At 44.8% G+C, this 26158-nt stretch overlaps 1 protein-coding gene across 3 annotated transcripts in view; it reads right to left on the bottom strand.

Annotated features, from left to right (window-relative positions):
* wdr7 (WD repeat domain 7) overlaps positions 1-26158 on the bottom strand; it is a 1110115-nt gene that overhangs the window by 872370 nt on the left and 211587 nt on the right. The window lies entirely within an intron of this gene.

Raw genomic sequence — 26158 nt, forward strand, 5'->3', positions numbered from 1 at the left:
TCATCCTTCAAGATCTTCTGATGCATTAAAATGACCTTTACAAAGAATTGGGCCGGATTAAGGCACAAAAGCTAAGATAAATGTCAACCTGGATTCAACACCCAAGTTCTTCAACCAGACCAATGCCATGTGCATTGTCGAAGAACCTTGAAGCAGAGGTAAAAGGATTGGAACAGCTTGGTATGATCAAGCCATTTCAATTTTCAGAGTGGGCAGTGCCAACAGTCCATGTACTTAAATCTGATCGGTCAAGATAAGGATTTGCGGGGACTATAAATGGACCATAAATCAAGCTGCCTAGGTTGATAGGTATCAGATTCCCTGAATTAAAGACCTCGACACCAAGCTGGTGGGGGCCTCACCAATTCAAAACTAGACTTCAGTCGCTCCCACCTGTAACTGGATCTGGATGAGGAGTTTCAGAAATTTGCTAATCAATACCCATAAAGGGAATATACTAAGAAGGGTAGATGAAGTGAGAGTCCTTAGCTTACAAGTACATAGGTCCCTAAAGGCAGCAGTTCAAGTTGACGAGGTTGTAAATAAAGCATATGGAATGCTCTCCTTTGTTGGCAGAGGTATCAAATATAAAAATAAAGATATAATGTTGGAATTATATAGAACATTGGTGAGACCACAACTGGAGCATTGCATGCAATTATAGTCACCACATTACAGGAAGGGTGTAATTGTTCTGGAGAGAGTGCAGAAGAGGTTTACAAGAAAGTTGTCAGGGCTAGAAAAGTGTAGCTACAAGGAGAGATTGGATAGGTTGAGGTTATTTTCCTCGGAACAAAGAAGGCTGAGAAGTGACTTAATTGAGGTGTACAAAATTATGGGGAAATTATCATCATAATAATCACTTATTGTCACAAGTAGGCTTCAATGAAGTTACTGTGAAAAGCCCATGAAAATTTACAGAGTGGACAGGATAAAATTATTTTCCTTGGTGGAGAACTCCAGAACCAGGAGGCATAGATTCAAGACAAGTCAAAAAGGTGGAGAGGGTACATGAGGAGGAACATTTTTTTTTTTTTTTTTTTTTTTTTTTTACACAGAGCATGAGAGTCTGGAATTTGCTGCCCGACTTGGTGATGGAGGCAGTGGCCCTAAACACGTTTGAAAAGCACGGGCAGCACGGTGGCACAAGTGATTAGCACTGTGGCTACACAGCTCCAGGGTCCCAGGTTCGATTCCCTGCTGGGTCACTGCATTGGGGAGTCTGCACGTTCTCCCAGTGTCTGCGTGGGTTTCCTCCGGGTGCTCCGGTTTCCTCCCACAGTCCAAAGACGTGCAGGTTAGGTGGATTGGCCATGATAAATTGCCCTTAGTGACCAAAAAAGGTTAGGAGGGGTTATTGGATTATGGGGTTAGGGTGGAAGTGAGGGCTTAAGTGGGTCGGTGCAGACTCAATGGGCCGAATGGCCTCCTTCTGCACTGTATGTTCTATGTAAAACTATCTGGGCCTGTACCTTAAGTGCTGTAAGCCACAGGGCTATGGACCGGGTGCAGAAGGTGGGATTAGAAAGGGCACCTCGGTGTCCTCGGGTTGGCATGGACAAGATGAGCTAAATGGCCTCCTTGTGTGCTGTAACTTTTCTATGGTTCAAAAGGCCTCTTGAATATGCCGGACTACCGTTCGGCATGATTTTAGTCTGCACTATCCTTCAGAACAATATGGAAAATCTCCATCAGGGAATTCCCATGGAGACGGTTTACCTTGATGACATGCTAGTTATTGGCACTACATCAGAGGAACACATAGCCAGCCTAGAGGAAGCATTAAAGAGGTTTTGTGATTTTGGGGTTTTCCTAGAATGCGGAAAATGTTCTTTTCAGGCCTCCGAAGTGATGTACCTAGGATTGTGCTTTGCTGCAACAGGATTGCACCCACTGGAAGAAAAAGATGAAGGCCATTGGAGACATCTCTTCTCCCAAAAATGTCAGTGAGTTTAAGCCCTTTCTTGATATGAATGAAATGAAATGAAAATCGCTTATTGTCACAAGTAGGCTTCAAATGAAATTACTGTGAAAAGCCCTTAGTCGCCACATTCCGGCGCCTGTTCGGGGAGGCTGGTACGGGAATTGAACCCGCACTGCTGGCTGCCTTGGTCAGCTTCAAAAGCCAGCTATTTCGCCCTGTGCAAAACCAGCCCCTATTACTATGGAAGGGTTGTTTCGAATCTACTCACAGCATTGATACCATTACACCAAATATTAAGAAAGAATCAGCGGTGGCAATGAACGAATGCTCAAGAAGAAGCCTCCTTCCAAGTTGTGAACCAAGCCTTACAGTTGTCAGCTCTCTTGGTACATTTTGATCCAGGGAAACCAATCTTGCTGACATGTGATGCATCCCTTTATAGTAGGGGCTGTTTTATCCCACAAAATGATAGATAGTTCAGAACACCCCATCGTTTGCCTCAAGGACCCTTTCAGAACAAACTATGCCCAGATTGAAGTGGGCGGCTTAGCAGTTATATTCAGTGAACAAATTCCACTAGTCTGTGTATGCTCAACATTTTGACATAGTGACTGATCACAAGCCATTACTGAGCCTGTTAAAAGAAAGATACACCCATGTTGTCCATAGCCTCGGCAAGGGTGCAGCGTTGCGCCCTGCTGTTGGCAACTTGCTGGGACGCAGTCAGGGCCCATGTATTATGTGGTGGACGTTAATGGGATGACCAATAAAAAGCAAGTCAACCACCTGAGTCATCGCGTGGTGGCAACCCACAACATGGAATGGCACAGTGGTTAGCACTGCTGACTCACAGCACTCGGGGCTCAAGTTCATTTCCAAGCTTGGGTGACTAACTGTGTGGAGTTTGCACTCCCGTGTCTGCATGGGTTTCCTCTCACAGTCCAAAAATGTGCAGGTTAGGTGGATTGGCCATGCTAAATTGCCTCAGTGTCCAAAAGGTTAGGTGGGTTTACTGGGTTCGGGGATAGGGTGGTGCTCGGTCAGAGGGTTGGTGCAGACTTAATAGGCCAAATGGCCTCCTTCTTCATTGTAGTGATTATATGGTTCTATGGAGTCGACAAGACCAATGAGCATTGTCACTACTCCTGTAACTCAGTCCAGCCACGGGGACCCAGGGACCCCTGTTTCTGTTCAATCTGCTGCTTCTGTCTAAGGCAGTGAGGCTAGTTCACCCGGCATCAAAGTGGTCCCTCCTGAGGTGGCATCGAATGTGGACCACTCGATCACCCAAAAGAGCGTCAAGCCTGTGGCAGGGCTACGGAGGTTTGGGAGGACCCGGAGGTCTCCAGACCGATTGACGTTTTGGTGGACTGTCTATCGTTGGTTATCACCGTTAATAATTATAGCTTTTGTATATAGTTTTTGGGTAATGTGTTAATGGATTTCAGGGGAGGGGGGATGTGCTAGCGTGGCCCCTTAAAGGGGGTGGGCTCCGTAGGCCACGTGGTCACCTTGGGAGCACGCACACCCTGGCCGATGGGGCATTTGCGCAGGATCCTGGGCAGTGTGGACCAGGGAGCAGAAGTGTAAAGAGCTGTTTTATAGTGCCTGTTACCTAACTTGTGTTCCATCAATGAACCTCCTGGTTTCCTACTGGAAGCCTCTTATGTACGTCTTGAGCCACCACACATATATTCCTCTGTTTAAATTATGGCGAGTTTATGGGACAACTAACTTGCAAATGCAGCAAATTCATGAAAACCGCTGGACAGTTAAGTAAAACTTGCCTTTTGTGCAAGGCTAATAGCTGAGCTGCGTAAATCAGTCAACAGCTTGTGGCGATTCACAACCTGTGTGTTTCTTCCTTGATGAAAGCTGTGGTTAATTTGCACATAAATAATGGTGTGCCTTGTTGCAACACTATTATTTTTCATTCACAATCTGGTCCGTTAATAACGCCACAATTCCAGCCTTCCCAAAGTCACACACAAGCAAATAATTCCAAATACTTTTAACTATCACCTTTCAAATACAATAATTCACAAAACCATCTTATCAATTCAACCCAATTGCCTTCAGCAATGTGCATACGTACATCAGAACATTCTATAGAAATCTCTTCAAGTTTGTGACACACTCAGTGGACTATGATGCCCTTCAAACTATGTTCTTATCCCTCCGTTTTCAAGAGCAGTTAATGTGTCTAATGTAGCCTGAAATGTTGACTTTCAACATGTGCACACTTAAGATTTATTAGAAATGAAAATTGCGTTGAGATGAATGGTTTATGTTTTTTGTCTTTATGTACACTTACAGCAGCAATTAAATAAATGCAATTTAAACGAGAATTTCCAAGGCTTCGCTTCAGGCAATAAGCTCATTGAAGCTTAACTGAACAAGATCCTACGCAAGTAGGTGAAGTGGACTGGTCCTCTGGGAAGTGGGGGAGGGGAAGAAGGTACATTAGAAAAAAATCTACCGAGATACTATAGCTGGAGTTTATCAACATTCACCATCACAGAAGTGGAAAAGCAAACTAATTTAAAACTATTCTAACTAGTGCATAAAAGACTTGAACTCAACTTAAACTGCAAACACTATATGCAGCAAGCTGTTATGCAATTTGACAGTTCCGAAAAGGAATCCCATCTTCTGCACTGAAAGGAACACCACAGAATATTAGATTGAGAAGTCTTTTGCATTAATAATTGACTATCTGGAAGCCACCACATTTAATCAGCCGCTCACCCAATTCATGCTCCTCCCTTGCACTGAAATAAAATCAAGTCCATAAAGCATATGGTATACACCGATGAGTAATGCTGCAATTATTAAAAAAAGCTAAGGAATATTATTAACCATTGGAAAATATCCCAATTATACAATTCACGGTTTCACGTATTCAAAATATATTAAGACTCAATTATACATAAAACTCTGGTCCGCTTATCTAATTTTATCCTACCAAATAGAGATGTTTTCATCTCATGACAGTAAACATCTTGAAATTCTGAAAAGGTTATTGATGCCCAAAACCATCTATTTAACAGGTGTGGGATGTATAATTTTGTTAACCCATTAGAACTGTTATTTAGGATTGTAAAAGTGGAGCATCGACCATGCGACTATATAAATTGTACACAGAAATAATAAATTTGCACTAACATAGTGCGCTGGATTCTCCGCTGGCTGGATTCTCCATTGCACCGGCAAGGCACCCACACTGGGGAATTTCCCGACGGCATGGGGCAGACCACAATGGGAAACCACACCTGAAAACTGGTGTGGCGGGACGGCGAATGCCGCCGGCTATCTCCCATGTCTTTCTGATGTCCCCTGTCCCCAAATGCTTCAAAGCCAATTGAATACTTTTGAAGCATTGACAATGTTGTGATGCATGCAAATTCCCAGACCACCCTGAAGCAGCCAATAACCAAGGAAATGAGGGAAACATGCCAGTCTGCAGGTGAAACTAAAACAACACGGTTTGAAGTCTTGTCTCCTCAGCATACTCCTGGGAAATGTTCAAGCAATCAAAAACAAGCTGGACGAGCTTAACGCTCGACTTACCTCTCAGAGGGAAGTGAGCAGACTGCTGTGTGCCCTGTTTCACAGAGGCATGGCTCACTCCTGCTTCAACAGACTGTGCCATACAACCAGAGGGCTTCTCAATTCACTACATGGATGCATCATAGGGCAAGGCGAAGGGTGGAGGGGTCTGACTCCTCATCAACACTTCCTGGTGCTCAGACGTGGCGACCCTGGCGAATTACTGTTCCCCAGACCTGGAATACCTGGCTGGAATACTGTGAAGTACCGCCCATACTCCCTTCCGTGGGAGTTCATTTCTGCCAACATCACAGCGGTCTACATCCTTCCCCAGGCAGAAGTAAAGAAAGCACTTGATGAATTGTGCACTGCTATACACAACCTTGAAACAGAATACCCAAGGCATTGTTCATTGTGACCGGGGACTTCAACCAGGCCAACCTCAAGAGTGTAATGCCAAAATTCCACCACATCTCCTGTCCCACCTAACATCCTTGACCACTCCTACACAAACATCAAGGGTACCTACCTCTCCATCCCCAACCACGTTTTGGGAAATCGAACCACAAGATGGTGCTCCTTCTCCCGGCATACAAGCAGAAACGTAAGAGGGAGGATCCGTTTAAGAAGGTCGTGCAATGCTGGTCTGAGGCAACTGAACTGCTTGGGAGTCTGTAGACTGTTCCATATTCAAGAACTCAGCGGCCAACATAGACGTGTATTCCTCTACCATCACAAAACACGAAGTGTGTCGAGGACTGTGTGTCAACGGTAGTATGTGTGCTCCCAAATCGGAAATTATGGTTTAACCGGAAGATCACTCCCAAATGAAGACTAGATCTGAAGCGTTCAAGACGAGTTACCTTGACCGATACAAGAAATCTAGGTACTACCTCCACAAAGCCATCAGGGACGCCAAGAGACAATACCAGACTGAGCTAGAGTACCAGACTAACGATGCAAACTCTCGTCGGTTGTGGCAAGTTTTAAACAATATAACGGGCTGCAAAGCAAACCCAAGTAGAATCTCTGGCAACTGAGCACCCCTCCCCAATGAACTCAATGCATTCTGTGCTCAGTTTGAGCAGGAAGTCAACGAATCGATGTCAACTGCACCAATAGCCTCGGACACACCCATACATACTGTCACAGTCTCAGACGTTAGATCGGCCTTCTCCAAAAGTGAACCGATGGAAAGCAATGTGTTCTAATGGAGTTCCCGGTCGTGCACTCAGATCCTGCGTAAATCAACTGGTGAGTGTGTTTGCAGACATCTTCAACCTCTCCCGACTCCGTTCCAAGATTCTCACCTGCTTCAAGAAGATCACTATCATACACCGGCGGTGCCAAAGAAGAACCAGGCAATGTGCCTCAGCGACTACCAACCGGTGGCCCTAACATCTATTATTCTTAAGAGCTTCAAAAGGTTATTCATGAGACAACCTTCCAGATTGCCTTGATCCACTGCAATTTGCCTACCACCACAACCGGTCCACAGCAGATGCCGTCTCCCTGGCCCTACACTCATCCCTGGAGCATCTCGACAACAAGGACACCTACATCAGACTCATGTTCATAGACTACGGTTCCCCCCATCAACACCATAATCACAGCCAAGTTCATATCCAAACACTAAATCTAGGACTTGGCTCCTCCCTCTGCAACTGGATCTGCGACTTCCTGAGCGACCTACGACAATCAGTAATAATAAACAACGACACCTCCACGATAGTCCTCAATAACGGGTCCCCGCAAGGCTGCGTACTTTGACCCCTACTATACTCCTTATACACACACGACTGTGACAAAATTCAGCTACACCTCCATCCACAAATTTGCTGATAGCACGACCATAGTGGGTCAGATCTAAAACGACGAGTCAGAGTATAGGAGTGAGATAGAGAACTTAGTGGCATGGTGCAAAGACAACAATTTCTCCCTCAATTGTCAGCAAAACTAAGGAGCTGGTCATCGACTTCAGGAAGCAAAGTATCGTACATGCCCTTATCTGTATCAATGGTGCCGGGGTGGAGATGGTTGACAGCTTCAAATTCCTACGTGTAAATATCACCAACTATTTGCCCTGGTCCATCCACGTCGACGCTCCGACCAAGAAAGCACAACAGCGCCTATATGTCCTCAGGAGGTTAAAGAAATTTGCATGCTCACAGTGACTCTTCCCAATTTTTAGATGTACCATAGAAAGCATCCCATCTGGCTGCTCCACAGCCTGATATGGCAACTGCTCTGTCCAAGACTGCAAGAAACTACAGAGAGCCGTGAACACCGCCCAGTCCATCACGCCGTCCGGCCTCCCACCCATTGACACTGTCTACACCTCCCACTGCCTTGGGAGAGCGGGCAGCATAATCAAAGATGCCTCCCAACTGGGTTATTCTCTCTTCCAACATCTTCCATGAGGACGATACAAAAGTTTGAGAACACACATCAACAAGTTCAAAAACAGCTTCTTCCCCGCTGTTACCAGGCTCCTGAATTGCCCTCTTAGAGACTTAACTGATCTTTCTACGCATCTTCTCTACAGTTGTATCACTATAGTCTGTATGCTTCACCCAATATCTCTGTTTATGTATTTACATTGTGTATTTATATGTTTTATGCTTTCACATATGGAGCGATATGCCTGGACTGTACCCAGGAAAATACTTTTCACTGTACCTCGGTACACGCGACAATAAATCTAAATCTAAAATGAAGCAGAAATTTAAAATTGCGCACAATGCGTTCACAATCAGATAGACAACCAGACGATCTATTTTCTTGGTGTTGCCCGAGGGATAAATGCTGATCCACAAGAGAACACCCCTTTCTTCAGATAATGTACCTCACAAACATACTCAAATCTGGAAGGAAGAATACTCACTAGTGCTTTTGCTTTATCCGGAATCAACAACTCCAATTGTCTAATGACTAACCTTCCAGCTATCACCCTTTATAAACTTCAGCTCTTCTATCCTAACCTGCACCAATTCCTGGTCATCTAACATCATTCTGCTCACTGAGCTACACTGGCTCCATCAATAACTATTTTAAATTCTCACCCGTGCTCAAATCCATCTATAACCTCTGTAATCTCTTCCAGCCCTATAACCCTCCAAGAGCTCTGCGTTCGTTTAACTCTGGTCTCCTGTGCATATCCACCCATGTTAAAAATAAAGCTCTTAAAATGCCAAAAGTCACATTTGCGCTTTTCTAAATCTTTTGTAATGCATCACCATTCTTAATGAGGTAGAAGAACATTAACTAAATTTTAAAAAGTTCCCATCATGAGACTCGCTGCATAGCTTTAGAATTATAGTACAGATCACAATTATCTGCACTGGAGTTCTGCCTTCTTGCATTCAAAGTGCAGTTGGAGTTTGGTGAAACCGGGAGTCTCAAGGGGTAAGTTTTAAAGGATAATTTAATTTAGTTTAAGGGCTCATTTAAATCTAATTTTTAATCTAAAGTCTAGTTTGTTCTTTAAGTTAGCAACGACTGGGTAAAGTTTAATTGCAGCTTTAAAACAGTAGTATGCGGGCTCTCAGCTGAAGCTAGTTAATCAGACAACTGGTTTAATCGAATCTCAGAAGCCTTGAATTAATGACCATCAAAGGAGGACTCCTTAGTGCTGGTTTCATTGCATTAGGAGTTCAGCTGCAGTTTGGTGAAACAGGGAGTTACCTGAAAGGGAGGGGGGCTGTTATCAGTTCCTTCTTTTCTCGGATTGGTGAGTACTTTTGCTCTTTAAAATGAAAAGTACAGTCTTAAGGAATTAGGAGCATAAGGTGAAAGAGGGACTTCAAGTGACTATTGCAGTACAGAACACCAGAGGTCAGAGAGAAAGTGAATCTGGCGAGGAGCAGCTGAGCAGAGCAGCAGGAAAACTTAAGATGCAGTCCAGCTTACCTTCAATCACTCCAGAGGCAGAGCTCCTGAGTTGATGTCAGGATTCCAGAGTGACGCAGATCAAGTGGAAGCTGCTGACTGGGTGATTATAAATGGAGTATTTATACTAATATTATCGCTTATAGTTTGTAATGTCTTTATTTTGTGCTTAATAGTTTGTAAGTGCCATATTCTGTATTAACGAGGTCAAGGGAAGAAATGCCCTAAAGTACTTGATATTATTTAACTTAAAGAATCCTTTAAAGGTTTAATCCAAAGGGGTAAGTCATGGCACGAGAACCCAAAGCCATGGTTTGCTCCTCCTGCTTTATGTGCGAAGCCAGGCAGATTTCCAGCTGAGAGTATAGCCCACATGCAGGAAAGGAATGGGTGACCACCAAGCAGTGCAAGAGAGCTAGGTAAGCAGTGCAGCATTCTCCTGTGGCTATTCCCCTGCAAAACAGATTATCATAGATTATCATAGAATTTACAGAGCAGAAGGAGGCCATTCAGCCCATCGAGCCCGCACCGGCTCCTGGAAAGAGCACCCCACCAAGGTCAACACCGCCACCATATCCCCACACCCAGCAACCCCACCCAACACTAAGGGCAATTTTGGACACTAAGGGCAATTTATCATGGCCAATCCACCTAACCCGCACATCTTTGGACTGTGGGAGGAAACCGGAGCACCCGGAGGAAACCCACGCACACACGGGGAGGATGTGCAGACTCCGCACAGACAGTGACCCAAGCCAGAATCGAACCTGGGACCCTGGAGCTGTGAAGCAATTGTGCTATCCACAAGGCTACCGTGCAGATATACCACCAAGGATCAATTGATGGCAATGGCGTCTCAGTGGAAAGCAGCGACAGCCAATTTTGTTGCACCATGGTTGGCTCTGCTGCACAGGGAATGCAATAGTTGTAGAGGATTCAATTGTCAGGGGATTATGTAGGCATTTCCGTCATCACAAACGAGACTCCACTATGATCAGTTCGTCTCCCCAGTGTTATGGTCAAGGATGTCAGAGCGATTAGAGGACATTCAGGAGCCAGTGGTAGTGATACACATTGGTATCAATGGCATAGTTTTTTTAAAAGGGATACGGTCCTAAAAATCGAATAGAGCCAGTTAGGAAGTTGAAGAGTAGGACCCAAAAGGTCATGTCCTCTGGATTCCTACCAGTACCACGTGTTAGTCAGAGAAGAAATAGCAGGATATATAGGATAAATATGTGTCTGCAAAGAAGGCACAAGTGGGAGGGTTCAGATTCCCGGGACACTGGGACCAGTTCTTGGGGAGGTAGAACCAGTACAAATTGGACAGGTTAAACCTGGGCAGGATCTGGACGATGTCCCAGGGAGAGTGTTTGCAAGTGTGGCTAGGGAGAAATTATTCTCATTGGAATTTAGAAGAATGAGGGAGGATTTTATAGAAACAGATAAAATTATGAAATCAGAACTAGGGGGCATAGCCTCAAAATAAGGCAGAGCAGATTTAGGAGTCAGTTGAGGAGGAATTTCTTCACCCAAAAGGGTTGTGAATCTGTGGAATTCCCTGCCCAGTGAAGCAGTTAGGCTACCTTGGTAAATGTTTTTAAGGCAAAGGTAGATTTTTGAACAGTAAAGGATTAAGGGTTATGGTGAGCAGGCGGGTAAGTGGAGCCTAATCCACAAAAAAATCAGCCATGATCTTATTGAATGGCGTAGCAGGCTCGATGGGCCAGAAGGTCTACTCCTACTCCTAGTCCTTATGTTACTTGACTGGCAGGAGGCTGGGACCAAAGCAGGGAAACAAGAGATAGAGAAACAAGGACAGCAATAAAAGAACAGTAAATTGCCAAAACGGTAGACAGGTAATCAAGTTTAAGAGGCAAATCGGGACACAGTACAAAGAAAAGTTATGATGAACAAAAATGGCAAAAAAGCAAGTGTAAATACACAAAACATTCAAAGTAACATTGACGAACTGTCACAAATATAAGTAAATGAATATAATCTCATAGCCATTATGGAAACATGGTTACAAGGAGATCCAAACAGGGAACTTAGCATTCAAGAATATTTGTCCTTTCAAAAGGACAGGAGGAAAGGAAAAGATGGTAGGGTAGCACTGTTAATAAGAGGTGAAATGAGGACAGTTGAGACGATCTAAACTCAGATGATATAGCATCCATTTGGGTGGAGGTAAAAAACAGCAAGGGAAAGAAGACATTGGTAAGAGTAGCATATAGACCCCCAAACAGTAGCAATATCGTACGAAAAGGTATAAATCAACAAATAAGAGCATGTAAAATGAATCAAGCTATAATAATGGGTTAACTTTAATCATCGTATTGATTGGGTTAATCAAGTTGGAAAAGATAACTAAACCAATGAATTCCGAGAGTGCATTACGGATAGTTTCTAGAGCAATGCGTCATGGAGTCGACAAGGGAACAGGCCATCTTGGATCTGGTAATGGGTAATGAGAGAGTTTTAATAAATGACCATATAATTGATTTGCGGAGGAAGTAGTGATCATAACATGCCAGAATTTAATATTCAGTTTAATAGTGAGAAACGTGGATCGGAATCAACTGTGTTTAACTTAAATAAAGGGAATTACAATGAAATGAGGATAGAATTAGCTAAAGTGAACTGGACGGGTGGGTGAGCAGGAAAGATAGTAAATAAGCAGTGGCAGACATTTAAGGAGGTAATTCATGACTCTCAGCAAAAATATGTCCCAGTAAGGGGGAAAGAGATGGATAAACCAACCAAGGAAGTTAAGGAAAGTATTAATTTGAAAGAAAAACCATATAAGGAGGCAACAGTGAGTGATAGCCCCGAAGATTGGGGAAAATTTAGAATCCAGCGAAGGGTGGCAAAAAAGAAAAGAGGGAGAAAATGAAGTACGAGGGCAAACTAAATGAGGAATATAAAAACTGAAAATGAGAGCTTCTTTAAATATATAAAAAGGAAGAAAGAGGTCAAAGTGAACATAAGCCCGTTGGAAAATAAATCTGGGGAGATAGTTATTTAAAACAAGGAAATGGAAGAGGAGTTAAACAGATATTTTGCATCAGTCTTTACGGTGGAAAATACTTCAAACATCTCATAAATGGTAAAGAACACAGGGGAGAATTTTACACCATCAGATTATAGTGAGCACAGTTGCCATACCAAGCTGTGATGCAGCCAGATAGGATATTTTCTATCTACATCTAGAGAAATTGCTAAGCGTCATTGTGGACATGCTGAATTTCCTTAGTTTTTAAAAAAATATTTTTATTAAGGTATTTGAAAATTTTTATAAAAATAACATTAACAATGACATCAACACGGTATTAAAATCATTCCCCCCCCCCCCCACCGCATCCCAAGCTTCACACACCCCAACCATAAAACAACAATCCAGCCCTCTCTTTCCCCCCCCCCCACCTTGGAATACTGCATCTGCTGACATTTTAATTTTCCCCGAGAAAGTCGACGAGCGGCTGCCACCTCCGGGAGAACTCGACCATTGACCCTCTTACGGCGAACTTTATCTTCTCAAGACTGAGAAACCCAGCCATGTCACAAACCCAGCCATGTCACTAACCCAGCCATGTCACTAACCCAGGTCTCTACACTCGGGGGCTTCGAGTCCCTCCAAATTAACAAGATCCGTCTCCGGGCTACCAGGGAGGCAAAGGCAAAGACGTCAGCCTCTTTCGCCCCCTGAACTCCCGGCTCTTCCGACTCTCCAAAGATCGCTGCCTCCGGACTCGGCACCACCCGTGTTTTTAGTACCGTGGGCATTGCCTTAGCAAAACCCTGCCAAAACCCTCTAAGCTTCGGGCATGCCCAAAACATGTGCACAGCATTTGCTGGGCTTCCTGCGCACCTCGCACACCTATCCTCAACCCCGAAAAACGTACTCATCCGAGCCGCTGTCATGTGTGCCCAGTGAACTACCTTAAATTGTATCAGGCTATGCCTGGCACATGATGAGGAGGTATTAACCCTGCTTACGGCATCCGCCCAGAGACTCGCCTCTATCTCTCCTCCTAGCTCGTCCTCCCACTTGCCCTTAAGCTCCACCAGAGTTTCCTCCGCCTCTGAAAGCTCCTGGTAAATATCTGAAACCTTCCCCTCTCTCACCCAGGTATTGGGAGACTACTCTATCCTGTATCCCACATGACAGCAGTAGCGGAAAGGCCGGAACCTGTTTTCTCAGGAAGTCTCGCACCTGCAAATACCTAAACCTGTTTCCCTGCTGGCAATTCAAATTTATCCTCCAAGTCTTTCAAGCTGGGAAAGCTCCCATCTATAAATAGATCCCCCATCCTTCTAATTCCTGCCCTTTGCCATCTCCGGAACCCACCATCTAGCCTACCCGGTACAAACCGATAGGGATTATAAATCGGGGTCTAAACCGATGCCCTCTCTACTCTCTCATATCTCGTCCATTGCCCCCAGATTCTCAGAGCTGCCACCACCACCGGACTTGTGGAGTATCAGGCCAACGAGAACAGAAGAGGTGCCATTATCAGTGCTCCCAAACTGGTGCCTTTGCATGACACCGCCTCCATCCGCTCCCATGCCGACCCTGCCTCCACTATCCACTTGCTAATCATGGCTATATTAGCCACCCAGTATTAATTGCAGAAGTTCTGCAGCGCCAGCCCACCCTCCCCCCAACTGCGCTCCAGCAACATTTTCTTCACTCGTGGAGTTTTACCCACCCACACAAAGCCCGAAATAACCTTATTCACCCGCTTGAAAAAGGCCTTTGGTATGAAGATGGGGAGGCACAGATAGACAAACAGAAATCTGGGGAGGACCATCATTTTCACAGTCTGTACCCTCCCCGCCAGTGACAGCGGGAGCATCTCCCATCTCTTAAAGACCCCTTCCATTTGTTCTACCAGCCTGGATAGGTTTCACTTGTGCGGTGCCTCCCATTCCCGGGCCACCTGGATTCCCAGATACCGAAAGCTCTTCCCTACCATTCTAAGCGGCAGCTCTCCCAGTCTCTTCTCCTGTCCCCTTGCCTGGATCGCGAGCATCTCGTTTTTCCCCCATGTTCAATTTATACCCCGAATCCGCCCCCCCTTCCGCCGAACCAGCCCTGTCCAGTTCCTACAGCCTCTTAACGCCATGGCCAATGGCTCTATGGCCAGAGCAAACAGTAACGGGGAGAGGGGTCACACTTGCCTCGTCCCTCGGTGTAGTTTAAAATACCCGACCCTCAGCCGGTTCATATGCACACTCGCTACTGGTGCCCGATAGAGCAATCGCACCCAGTCAATAAAGCCCTCATCAAACCCAAACCTTCCCAGCGCCTCCCACAGGTAATCCCACTCCACCCGATCAAACGCCTTCTCCGCATCCATCGCTACCACCACCTCAACCTCCTTCCTTAGTTTCTTGAGGACGTATAGGTGCTGTTGTGCTTTCTTGGTCGTAGCGTCGACATGGGTGGACCAGGACAGATTGTTGGTAATGTGAACACCTAGGAATTTGGAGCTGTCTACCATCTCCACCTTGGCACCATTGACACAGACAGGGGCGTGGATGACACTTTGCTTCCTGGAGTCGATGCCCAGCTTCTTAATTTTGCTAAAATAGAGGGAGAGATTGTTATCATTGCACCACATCATTAAGTTCTCTATCTCCCTCCAGCACTCTGATTCATTATCGTTTGAGATCTGAGGTCATGTCATCAGCAAAATTGTAGATGGAGTTGGAGCCGAATTTTGCCACAGGGGGTGAAGTTGTGGGTCAGGAAGTCGAAGGTCCAGTTCCAGAGGGAGGAACCAAGTCATAGGTTTTGGAGCTTTGATATGAGCTTGGCTGGGGTTATGGTGTTCAAGGCAGAGCTGTAGTCAATGGCCTGGAGTTTGACGTTTGAGTGTAGGGCCAGGGAGATAGCGTCTGCTGTGGAGGTAGGTGAATTGCAGTGGATCAAGGCAATCTGTAACGTAGGAGTTGATGTGTCTCATAATTAACTCTCGAAGCACTTCAAAATAATAGTTGTCAGGATTATGGGTCAGTCGTCTTTGAGGCCTGGTTCTTCTTTGGCACTGGTATGATAGTGGTCTTCTTGAAGCAGGTGGGAACCTCAGAACGGAGTAGGGAATGGTTAAAGATGGCTGCGAACACACTCACCAGTTGGTCCGTGCAGGATCCGAGTGCATGTGCTTTCCGTGGGTTCACTTTCGAGAAGGCCCATCTAACCTCTGAGACTGTGATGGTAGGTATGAGTGTGTTGAGGCTATTGGGGCAGGTGAAATCGGTTCATTGGCTTCCTGCTCAAAACGAGCATAGAATGCAATGAGTTCATCGGGCGGGGTGGTCTGTTGCTGGAAATTCTACTCGACTTTGCTTTTTATATTGTTCAAGCCTTGCCACAACAGACGAGAGTTTGTCTCGTCTGGGACTCTAGCTTTGTCTGGTATTTTCTCTTGGCGTTCCTCATGGCTTTGCGGAGGTCTTACCTAGATTTCTTGGATAGGTCAGGGTCACCCATCGTGAACACGTCAGACCTGGACTTTAATCATTCTAGTGTCAGCATGGAGAAACAGTTTTCCTAAGTGTTACATGATGTTTAGCCCCATTAACTACATGGGAGGCAGTGGCTTTGTGGTATTGCTGCTGGACTAATAATCCAGAGACCCATGCTACGGGGACCTGGGTTTGAATTACGCCATGGCAGATGGTGAAATTTGAATTCAACAAACATATGGAATTAGATGTCCAAAGATGACCATGAAACCATTGTCGATTGTCGTTAAAACCCATTCGGTTCGCTCACATCCTTCAGGGAAGAACTTAGCTGGTCTGGCCTACATGTGACTGCAGATCCATAGCAATGTGGTTGACTCTTAAATGCCATCAATGGTGGGTAATAAATGCTGCCCGGCCAGTGGCGCCCACATCCCATGAACAAATTTTTTAAAACTATCACTGGATAATACAATAAGTACTAAACCCCAACCTCATCAACCAGTCAGAACTACAGCTCATCGGTGTAAATATCTCTACTCATATCACTACTCACAGTCCTTGTGGATAGTTTCACTCTTTTCGTCTTGTTCCAGTTGTCATTGATTACCATCCTCCGACCTTTCCTTTCTGCTTTAATTCTAACTGTGAAGGATTTCATGTCTGGATTGTAGCCACCTGGGTTGGCCAAGTTCCGATTTAAAATGGAGAACAGCAAAGGCTGAAGGGAAATTCAGCCAACACAGGCAGAAACCAGCAGGTGCAAGTTACTATGTATTAAACTCTGCAAAAGCCCAGACAGCATCGATACAAGCAGCCATCTGCATAATAATGTAGCAGCCATCTACATACTAATAAGCGATCCCCAGGAACAATCGCAACATTTGGGACAAACAAAGCTAAGCCAGACTCCCCAGCGCCAGCAGGAGCCAACACCAGAGGTTAACGGACACCTCAAGACCGCCCATCGATCAGGGAACCGCTCCAGTATTGGAGAAATCGAACCAAGCGAATGGAACAAAGTCCAATCACTTGGAACCAGGTACAGGGTCCACCCCGAAAGGCGGGAAGCCCCTGGGGACTATAAAGTTAAGCCCCAAAGTTCAAATCGTTCTTCTTGACCGGGTCACTCAGCAACACGAACCAACCCTTGACAGTGACCGGTTCAACTGCCGCCGATATCCAGTAAGTCTTAAGGCACTCCTAGCTACCAATCCGTACCAACTTCGAATCCCGCAGACTCAGAACCCGAACGAAAGGTCATTTGTTCCCCTGACCTGGTGGGCCAGTCCGAAGCTAAGTATAGGCCAGTTAGTCGTAGAAGCAGCGTAGACGTAGAATTTGTGCATGAGTAGCGATTACTGTGTATAATAAATGTGTTTTGATTTGAATCTTACTAATCGGTGTATTGAGTTATTGATCATTACTTGAACTTGAACCTCGTGGCAGTATCATAAAGATACCTGGCGACTCGAGAGCAAAGGTTATAAAACAGAGCCAATTGAACCAACCAAAAGTTAGCAACAGGATGTTCCTCCTGTTCCCACTGTGACCATTTACTTACTTTCCATCCTCTCAATCTGCTGAGTAATTACCTTCCAAAAACATTTCCTCCCTTTATGTTGAGGAATGGAATTACCTGCTTTTCAAACTTCAGCAAGATAACCCTCTGACATAAGACACACCTTCCGTAAGTAGCCTCCTGGATATTTAATAGATATAGATAATATCAATGCGACACTACTCACAAGTATGGCTTTTAAAAAATTATTTCATGGGACGTGAGTATCACTGGCATGGCCAGCAGTTATTCCTCATCCTTAATTGACCTTGAGAAAGGGGTCCTTGCAAGTATTAACGCAGCAGTCTTCATTACTGTGCCCCCGAGAGGGTTTTATTGAACTGATCTTAAAATGTGTGGATCCCAGAGGCAGACTCATGATGGCCTGGTCACATGACTATAAAAAGACTGAGGTGTCAATCAGACCAGTTACCTTTCAAATCCCAAACATCTCCCATTTCATATTGAACTAAAGATACAAATATCCTTTTTTTTTCCATAGCAAACAAAAAACATATTTGCATGCATGATCCTATTACTCACTATACACCTACTATTCTCATGCATTAACAACTGTTTGGTCTAATAGTAAGCTTCTGCACATGCATCGCACGCAGTCTTTAAATGGTGTATGTCTCTTAATGGAACGTGTGCATGTATTGACTATTCTTCTGGGTGATCTTCTTTGTCTGGTGACTATTGTTCTTGTCACCCGTGTTGCCTTGGTGAGTTTGGTTGTTCCACTGCAATTGTTGCGGACGCTGGGACCTCTGGGATTGCTGGTAGTTCTATACCCAATACAGCTAGCGAGAACCCTTCTTTCCGACCATGCAATTGCTGTTAAACAGTTGCTTTGTTGGTCGAGTGCAGCTGCCTGCAATTGCACACATATATCTTGATTTTTCAACTCCCGCTTTGAGTTGTCAACTGTAGGCCATTATTTCTTCTTGGTTACTTTGTGTTGTCTCTCAAATTTGATTGACAGATCTTGCACAGTTAATTGAAGATTTCAATTTATCGCACATTTTCAAAGGTCTCGACCTACAACCTCTTCCAGTTCAGGTCTGATGCAAACATTTTCCTGAAGAACATTTACCTTTGGCTCATGCATGTCATTGCACTGGCGTTGTCAGCAGTCATTTTGTGACTTACGTGAACAATATCTTCCTGTCTCTGGGGTCTTCAGAGTCTTTTTCTGCCCTTTCTTTGTTGGCATATTCAGGGTTACCATTCCAAGCTTCAGACTTACTTCAGCTGAAATGAGTGGTCGCTGTGTCCCCCATCTATGATTTGAAACTCTAGATCTTGTCATCGCTTTGGGCTGTCAGGCTAATTTGTCCACTCAGTATGAGTATTATGCCATCATATAGCCTCAATCTTATTTTCAAAGGTTTAATTTTCAGTTGACCTACTTTGCGCAGGTCTGTGAAGGTCATTATTTTGCATGATGTACCAGTGCCTATCTGACATTGCTAATTCGCTTGGTACTCTCCTTCTACAGTCGTCATTGTAACAGTTATAAACAGAATAACCAACCTGTTGCATCATGTATAGATCATCAGACTCATCTGTTGATATGTCTCCAGTGGCCATTTGTTTGTCATGTATTTGCTTTATTCTGGCCAAGCAATTGTGCACAAAATTATTTTGCTTCCTGCAGTTAAAACACTGCTTTCCTCATGCTGGTCAATTCGTCTTTTCCTGTGCATGCAGGCCAATGCAATATTTACATCCTGCCCTTTGTCTGCGATTGCTCTTTTCTTTTGTCTTGGTCTGGCTCTCAGCATAATGCATCGTCTGGTCTGCCCTGCCATACATATCCTTGAGCTGACGTTTCAAAAGTCTTTATTTTGACAGACGTCTATCGCTTTCTTTAGCATCAATTTCTCAATTTATAATTAACTAGCTCTCACCGAGGGGTCTCTCGCGCCCAAAACAAATCTATCTTTAATGAGATCATCTATTAGCTGTCCAAATTCACATGATTCTGCCAGCTGTATTTCTGCCATGACATACCATTCAATGGTCTCATTTTCACTCTGATCTCTAGTGTTGAATACATAACATTCACATACAACAGTCACTCAGGATTCCAAACGTGCATTCAAGATTTTCACAGGTTTGGGCGGAGCTGTTGAAGGAACTTTGGCAAGTTGCTGCAATTCATCTTAGATGGGATACACTATGCTAGTGTATGCTTTTTTCTTTGCTTATCTGTTAGGTGGTACAAGGACAGCAGTCTTCATTAGTGTGTCTCTGCAAGAGGCTTTTATTAAACTGGTCTTAAGGTGTCTGCCCCCAGAGGCAGGCTCCTCATGGCCTGGCCACATTACTATGAAAAGCATGGGTGTCAATGAGACTGGTTATGTTTCAAAACCCAAACAATGGTGGTGAATCGCCTTTTTGAATCACTGCAGTCCCTGTTATGTAGGTACACCCACAATGCTATGGAGTGTCCGGGGGAAGCGTGGATTTCCACTTCACATCAGCAAAGGAATAGCAATGTAGTGAATGGTGATATATTTGGAGAGAATTTGCAGGTGGTGTGCCTTTGCGTCTGCTACCATTGTTCTTCCAAGGGAATGGGGTCACAGGTTTGAGCGGTGCTGTTGAAGGAACTTTGGCAAGTTGCTGCAATTCATCTTAGATGGGACACACTATGCTAGTGTATGCAGCTGGGAGGTAGTTAATGTTGAAAGTGTTGAATGGGGTGCTGATCAAAGGTCTGCTTTGCGCCATGTGGTGCTGAGCTTCTTGAATGTTATTGCAGCTGCAGTCACCCAGGCAATTCTAGAGTATTCCTTCTTCAGTAGTCCCTCAGGGTCAAGGGTGACTTGTTCCCACTCCAGCCATCCCAAATAGTCCATTCCTGGATCCGCAGACTCTGCCACAGATTTGGCAGGTGGTGTTTGATGAGGTGGGTGGGTGGGACTTTCTGGATTCTGCGCTCTCTTTCCGCTGTTTACGCTTGGCCTCCGTGTGCTCCACCCTGTAACACCCGAGCTGATTTACACCTTTGCGGATGCTTCTTCTCTAGTTTGTGTTTTCTAAGGCAAATGAGTCCCATGTGTCGCTAAGGGTGTTGCATTTATTTAGGGAGGCTTTCAGTGTCCTTGTAGCATTTCCTCTGCACTCCTAGTGATCGCTTGCCATTGCAGAGATCGGGGAAGAGCACTTTTTCATGAGTCTTGTGTCAGGCATGTGGACAACGTGGCCTGCCTATCGCAGCTGGTCGAGCGGGACCAGTGCCTCGATACTGGGGATATTAGACTCGGAGAGGTTGCCACGTTGGTGTGTCTGTCCTGCTAATGGATTTACAGGATTTTGAGGACATAACATTGGTGATATCTCTCCAAGGATTTGTGGTATCTGCTGTACATTGTCCAGCACTCAGGGAAGAGCTCTTCAGCTACTGTGAGGTAGTTGAGGAGGATTCTCACTATGTCCTTTCCCTTGGGGGAAAGAGTCGGGAAATCCCATTTTCGCAGTCGGACCAGTCTCCTTTCTTGAAGATGGTCACAATTAAGGCGTCACCGAGATCACCCAGCATGCCCTCTTCCTTCCAGACAAGGGTTATGAGGTTGTGAATTCTTGTCAAGAGTGCCCCGCCACCACATTTTAATACTTCTGCAGAGATTCCATCTGCTGTCGGATTACCTTTTCAACCTCACACTGGGATGGTGTCGAGCGCATTTGTATCGAAGGCTGTGAGTTGGTTGAGAAGGTCATCGAAGTGCTCCCTGCACGGGCATTGACTACCTCTCTGCACATTGTGGTTGCCGGCGAGTTGCTGAGTCCCCTGCGCTCTTTCCACCCACAATCAGTTCTTTAGGTCAAACGTTGTGTTACACTGCTGCCTTCAGTTGCTGTAGGCTTGTTTCCTCTCAGTCAAGTTTTGGTGGAGCTGCCCGTTCAGAAGCATCTTCAGTTTTCGGTCAAGGAGATCTGATCGTCCTTGTTGAACCAGTCTTGGTGTTTTTTAAGGTGGACCAGGCGCTGTGGGCATTCTGTGGCTCTGGCTCGTTAGTTGTCGCCAGTTTAGCCGTCAGATGCCGACTGAGTAGCCCTTTCTTCTCAGAGTCCGAGTCCAGCGTCATTGAATCTCCTGCGGCACAGTTTTTTCCACCTCTGCCGGTTTGGGCCAAGGTGATGGAGATGGTGGAGCCGGTTAGTCGATGGTCAGTCCAGTCGTGGCGCAGGTGATGCTGTTCCTTGCTCGAACACTGATATAGTCTCAGAGGTGGCAGTACTTGGAGCAGGGATGTTGCCATGAGGTCTTCTGCTTGTCCCTCTGGCAGAACAGGGTGTTTTTGATGATCAGGTCATGTTCTGAACATTTTGTCAGGAGGATGACTCCATTGGTGTTTGTTTTCCCCATGCCTTCCCTGCTTAACATGCCTTTCCAAGTTTGCAACCCTCCCGATTCTAGCTTTTAAGTCACCAAGGAGATTCAACTGGTCTCCCTTTAGGATACAGGACAGCGATTGGTTGAGGCTGGAGTAAAATGGCTCTTTTGTCTCAACCTTGCATCTAGGGTTGGGGCCTAGGCACTGACCGCTGTGATATGCTGCTTCTGGGGCAGGTTAAGTCGTAGGGTGATGAGGCGCTCGCTCACCCCAGTGGGGGATTCGTTGAGATGACCGACCAATTCGTTTTTTAGGGTGGAGCCAACCTGGTGGTTTGCCTTTCCAGAAGAAGGGGTATCTGCCACTTTGTTCGTTAAGCTGGCCTTCTCCTGCCAGTCGTGTCTCATTCAGGGCGGCGATGTCAATGTTGTGGCACCTGAGTTCCCGGACTTTGATGGCGGTGCAGCATTCAGGTCTGTTGCTGTTGGGGTTGTCCATAAGGGTCCTGCCGTTCCAGGTCACAAAATTCATTTGGGTGGGTGGGTGGGGTGGGGTTGAGGTGGAAGATGTCTGCGCGTAGATTCTTTTAACGTGGGAAGGTCGTTGCATACCAACCAATTCACGATCCCAGCAGAGCAAGGTCTTGGCCCAGTGGCAGGGAAATCCGAGACGACTGAAGACCAGGCTTGCTGGAGGATGGGGACTAACAAACACTCATCATCCTCCACTTATCTGCCTGTCAGCGCATGTAAAGCATGATGTCATTTTACCATTCATGCCTCGTAGTTTTGTCCCTGCTTGCGCTGCTCCACTCGCCCCACCGCTGCTCCTCTCACTCGATTGCACTGCTCCTCTCACCTCGCTGCTGCTCCTCTTGCCCAGTTGCACTGCTCCTCTCACCTCGCTGCTGCTCCTCTTGCCCAGTTGCACTGCTCCTCTCACCCAATTGCACTGCTCCTCTCACCCCACCGCTGTTCCTCTCGCCCCTTTACCGTGATACTGACTGCGATAGCATCCCTTTACCAGACTGCTTCACTGCGACGCTGATTGTATCAGGACACCGTTCCCAGGCTGATTATTCCACTGCACTAGTAACTTATTTGCGCCTTCTAGATGGTAGACAGACATTGGAAGTCAGGCGGTGCTTTATTCGCTGCACAATTTCCAGCCTCTTAATCTTGTGCTGTTCACAAATATTAGAACATAGAACAATACAGCGCAGTACAGGCCCTTCGGCCCACGATGTTGCACCGAAACAAAAGCCATCTAACCTACACTATGCCATTATCATCCATATGTTTATCCAATAAACTTTTAAATGCCCTCAATGTTGGCGAGTTCACTACTGTAGCAGGTAGGGCATTCCATGGCCTCACTACTCTGCACTATTCCTAGAATTATTTTTCTCTTTTACATGCCTCTCATCTTTCTGCTTTGGTGATATCATCTAAATTAATCCAAAACCTGCGAATGTATTTAGCTCTCATTTAAAATTCACATCTTATTTTAATTTACCTTGACAGAGCACATTATGAAGATCCTTGACATTCAATCCATACTCCATTTGTGGTATTTGCGTAATTCACTAAGGTCATCCCTTTGTGCGATATAAATCATAATCTATGATCCATTATGGTTTTTCTATTTACACAGGGTGTGACACATTATACCTATTCTGGAAGTACTTGATGTTGATAGTGTCCAAGTGGTAATTAATATCCTTCACGTTCATGATTTTGCACAGAATATTTTTAAATTATTTGGCTATCATACATTTTCCTTAAGAATTACGAGTAAATATTAGATTTAGGGATAAGATGAGACATCAGTGTCATGGAATTCATGATTGATGAATGTGGTCTGACTTGAGGGGACAAGAGTGTGGGGAGATGTGATATAAGGAAGGTAAAATATTTAAAAGCATGGATAATGTACCACATGCAGATAGTTTTGATCAACATGCATGCACACATTCAAGAAGAGCAACAGAAATGATTACACGTGAAAAGCAAAAAAGCTAAAGCTCTATCAGCTATACAGAAGAAAGTGAAAAGATCAAACCAGAATTCTTTTTAAATTTATGAATTTAGAATATCCAATTCTTTTTCCCCCAATTAAGGGGCAATTTAGCGTGGCAAATCCACCTACCCTTTACATCTTTGGGTTGTGGGGGTTAAGACCCACACACCCAGAATATTACTCAAAGCTCAACATACCAACGAGACAGAAGACACAGGATTAAAACTGCACTATGAAGTTATTCATTGGTCATTAAGCACTTCATGAAAGCCTGGGTATTTGATGGCAAACGAGACATTTTCCTTTACTGGCTGAGGCATAGAAAATAGTGGAGAGGTTAGGCTTGAAGTGGGTAAAACATCAGTTAGACCACAGCTGGAATACTGCATATATTTCTGGTCATCACATTCCAAGGAAGATGTGATCACACTTGATAAGGTAAAACAGATTTACCAGGATATTGCCAGAAATTGAAAATTTTAGCTATGAGGAACGATGAGGTAAGCTGGGGCTGTTTTCTTTTGAAGAGGATGCTGAAAGAAGATTTAATTGAGGTGTATAAAGATTATGAAGTGGCTCAATAGTGTGGTCAGGAAGGACTTACTTGCCTGAACCAAGAGGTCAATGACTGGGGCATAAATTTGAAAGAACTAGCTGAAGGATTAGAGAAAAGCGGAGGAGAATTATTTTCAACCAGAGAATTTTAATGCACACATGGAAGCAAAGATAGAATTGTCCCACAAATAGCAAATAAATAAGCGGTCTGCTAAAATGTTTTTGGCGGTGTTTGTAGAAGGAATGGTGGCTAAGGCATCAAGACAAATCCTTTTGCATCTCTGAAGAGTGTCAGAGATCTTTTACATTTACCTGACAAGACAAACAGGGTCTGATTTAACGTTTAATCTGGAAATCAACGCCTCCGATAATATAACATCCTCTCAGTGTTGCTCTAATGAGTCAACGTTTTGTGCTGAAACACACAGTGGGGTTTGCTGTACATGAACTGTTGACTCTGGTAACGTCACTAACAGCTAAGCCAAATTTACCAACATCAAATAAGCTAAGAACATTGTTGATGACAACAATGGAGGCAGCTCATTTCTCCACTTGGCATCATAGGTAGCTTATCCCGTCATGCAAAACTTGTATTAGAAGCATTAAAACTGGCTAGACTGAGTAAGAAGATGAGTTTCAATCAACCTTCTGGCAGATCAGAGTAGTACCAATGAGCCTCAACTAATGTGTTATGGTAGCAAAAGTACATATTATCCTCAATAGCTTCATCTGCATTTTAATAAGTTATTTTAGTGACTGATTCACATGAGATTGACTACCATGACATCTTACAAAGACAAGGGAAATACATCAGGTCCATCATTCCAGCTCGCATTTATTCACAAGGTATAGAATTACAAATAAGAAAAATGGTGCAATTAGACCACAATAGCTCAACTTAAACACCACATTCAATGCACAAAATCCTAAGTAACCTTTCCAAAATCTTTGAGCAAAGGTTGTTGATTAGATGGTACCGGAGTGTGGTAATGCTCTGCGAGCTCTCTCCCAAAGATCCTCCTTCCTACATCTCTTTCACCGTACTCACTACACTCCATATGCGTCACCTGATGTCTATGTCTATGTATTTATCATGTCGGCACAGCAGCGCAGTGGTTAGCACTGTTGCCTCACAGGGTTGAGGACCTGGGTCACTGTTAGTGTGGAATTTGATCATTCTCCCCATGTCTGCATGGGTCTTGCGCCCACAACCCAAAGATGTGTAGGGTAGGTGGATTGGCCACCCTAAATTGCTTCTTAATTGGAAAAATAGAATTTGGATACGTGTCTATGTATTTACATTGTGCATTTATCATATGTCCTATGTTTTTCATGTATGGAACGATCTGCGTGGACTATACGCAGAATACTATTCACTGTACCTCGGTACATGTAACAATAAATCTAAACCTAATTATAACATTGGCATACAATAGAAATGAAAGGTAGAAAATATAGAGAACCAGAATAGAGGTAATCATCAATACCTATGCTTATTCACACAGGCTTTTTGTTGTCCCAGAGCTTCCCCTTGCACAGGCATTTAAGTACTTTTATTGTGTGAAGATGCCAGCATACTTTGTCAATTGCCTGAACCATCTCTCAGATGGCTTAACTGTCAGTCAAGATTGGGCAGCACAGTAGTTAGCATAGTTGCTTCACAGCTCCAGGGTCCCAGGTTCAATTTCCGGCTTGTGCGGAGTCTGCACGTTCTCCCCGTGTCTGCGTGGGTTTCCTCCGAGTGCTCCGGTTTCCTCCCACAGTCCAAAGATGTGCGGGTTAGGTGGATTGGCCATGCTAAATTGCTCTTAGTGTCCAAAAATGCTAAGTGGGGGTTACTGG

The sequence above is a fragment of the Scyliorhinus torazame genome, chromosome 3 (assembly GCF_047496885.1).
Source record: "Scyliorhinus torazame isolate Kashiwa2021f chromosome 3, sScyTor2.1, whole genome shotgun sequence".
NCBI lineage: Eukaryota > Metazoa > Chordata > Chondrichthyes > Carcharhiniformes > Scyliorhinidae > Scyliorhinus > Scyliorhinus torazame.